The sequence below is a fragment of the Oryza sativa genome, chromosome 1 (assembly GCF_034140825.1).
Source record: "Oryza sativa Japonica Group chromosome 1, ASM3414082v1".
Lineage (NCBI taxonomy): Eukaryota > Viridiplantae > Streptophyta > Magnoliopsida > Poales > Poaceae > Oryza > Oryza sativa.
The window spans coordinates 12671417-12674026 of NC_089035.1; the positions used below are offsets into that span (position 1 = coordinate 12671417).

The 2610-nt window shown below is 37.6% G+C and overlaps 1 long non-coding RNA gene across 2 annotated transcripts; it reads left to right on the top strand.

The window, feature by feature from the left end:
- On the top strand, positions 1-2284 carry LOC4326975 (uncharacterized). 2 transcript variants are annotated; one of them, XR_010741896.1, is made up of 4 exons: positions 1-373; positions 1027-1104; positions 1844-1906; positions 1998-2284. It is a non-coding gene; the product is annotated as an uncharacterized lncRNA (long non-coding RNA). The 2 variants fall into 2 exon arrangements; XR_001545433.3 differs by lacking the exon at positions 1998-2284 and having other exon boundaries at positions 1844-1990.
- The last annotated feature ends 326 nt before the right edge of the window (positions 2285-2610 follow it).

Genomic DNA, 2610 nt, shown 5'->3' on the forward strand with positions numbered 1-2610 from the left:
AACTCACGAGCCCCTTCGCCTCCCCTTAGCATACAGCCAGGGAGGAGAGGCGGAGCGCCCAAGGTGGAGACGTGGAGTTGGCTGTGGGAGCAGGGCGGCCTAGAGCAGAAATCCAGGAGGCGAGGGAGAGATGAACCCCACCAGGCGACCCCGGCGACGGGAGCGGAGCCGAGCTGCCGAGGTCGAGCAGACCCTGCCGGAGGCCTGTGGAGGCACGGATGAAGCCACGGAGGGGGCTCGGGCCGTACCAGAGAAGAGGTCTCAGGCAACGGCGGCCTCGAGATCCAACAGCCGTGCTGGCAGAGACATGGCCTGCGCCGTGATGCAGAGGACAAACAGTGCGGTGACCAGCCACATGCCCCCGCACCAAGAGGTCAGAAGTTCTCAGATTTTCAGTTGGAATTGTTACTCGTATTGTCAATGTTTTCTCCAATGGATCATTACATAAATAAAATTTGGGTCCAAACTCTTCCAATCGTGCTGCATTAAGACATCAAGTGTGTTCGAGCCAACTTTGTGTAAGGTGTCTAAGAGCTAAAATTTTCTGCATCAATCTGTGAGATTTCAACGGTAGCAGTTGTATGCACCTAAGTGTTATTTTTAAGAACAACATATTTCTAGAATTTTCCACCTTTTGATTTCCTATCAATATTCATGCAATTCAGTACTGATTTTTCTTAGTGCAATTTACCAAATTTTTATATGAGATGTGCTCTTTTCCATTGATTAGTTTCGGTCAGTATATTTGTAGCTTTTCAGTTAAGTTCACAATGTCATAATAGTTCTGTTTCCAATCAGGAATTAATGAGTCCTGGATGTATCTCAGTTTCTTATTGGGTTAGTGGTGCTTCGAAAATCATTTGCGATTTATACAATGTTAATTAATTTGTTTCATGGTTGGAAATTTAAGATTTGCAATTCAAATGAACATGTTCTTGGAAGCACATTATGCTTGAGAATCTTGATCCTCATTGGCTTCTAGGTGCATGTCCGTTAATAATCTGAAAGTATGTATTTGGTCTGCAGGGCCATGGAGAACAAGCACAATTTGATTTCAGAGCCAACAAGACCTGTCCCTCTCACTAGTCACCACCTAGCTAAATGGTAAGTAAACATCTATTGTTTGCAATATTGTACTGGATCATACTGGATCTTGCAGTTGAGGTTATCGGCAGATATAATAGTTTAATTTAGCTTATATTGCTAATGTCATGCCATTCTTAATTACTACTGATATATGCTTTCCATTCATACATATCTTGAGAGAAATTATTGAAATCCATGTTCATGCCAATTGTTTATTGGAAGGCTTGAATGAATGGGTGAAACTCTATGTGGGGCTTTCCAGTCATACATATCTTGAGAGAAATTATTGAAATCCATGTTCATGCCAATTGTCTATTGGAAGGCTTGAATGAATGGGTGAAACTCTATGTGGGGCATGGCAGTAGGTTCATTTGGATTAAATCAGCAATGTATAATGTTTACATCTTAAAATGAATGATAGTGAATAAGAAAATGGTGATCTTGACAGTGATTTGAGGATGAACACTACAAGATGAATACGTATTTGCTTCTATGGTCTTGGCAGTGATTGAGCATTGCAAATTGCAAAATAAAATAAAACTGGATGCTAGACATGATTTTTTTTCTCTTTACAAAACAATGCCCACAATTCATGACTCTAACCTGGATTTGTTCTTCCAGTTTGCACTTTAAAGTGTTTTTTCTTAGATGAATAGTGCTCACAAGTGACAACCAATATCTGATTTTTTTTTGGAACTCGCATCTATTTATATTATAGCAACTCAATGCTAATTAAAACTTCACTTTTCATTTTCAGGTTTCAAGTTCTACACGCCTGTTTGCACTTTAAAGTGTTTTTTTAGATGAATAGTGCTCACAAGTGACAACCAATATCTGATTTTTTTTGGAACTCGCATCTATTTATATTATAGCAACTCAATGCTAATTAAAACTTCACTTTTCATTTTCAGGTTTCAAGTTCTACGCGCCTTACATTTTGGTGTTCCAATATGTTAAATACAAATACATTTCTCAAATATGCATGCTGTGTTTCAACGTTTTGAGCTTCCTGTTGGAGCTGAACTCGATTAGAACAGCTTGAGTTTCTCCATTCATAGAATACTGGTTTCCTTTACAAATACATTTATCCATTTAGTTTTACATTTTCTTTTTTTATATATTATGCAGATGTCACTTGTGAGTGTGACAAAAAAAATCATCCCTTCTGATCAGCCTATACAACATTTTTTTCTATGTAGTATTATAAGTGATTAATTTTAAACAAATTGGAGAGTGAAATAACATGTACTATGGTAGTTATTTCACTTTCTGCCATTTTTTCCCCTATTGATGAATATTAACAGCTGAAGCTACATGAAAAATGTTCAAAATCACCACTTGCTTCAATTGGTTGGTGATAAAATGCTGTTATCTATATATGGTGGTCAAACTCTTAAAGAAACTTTTAAATAGCATAAACTTTTTAATGATCAATTCTTAGATAACTCTAGTTAGGTCTATAATAACTCTATAAAATGACTTTCAAAATCAATATACGAGCAGTTGTTCATTCTTATATGCTCA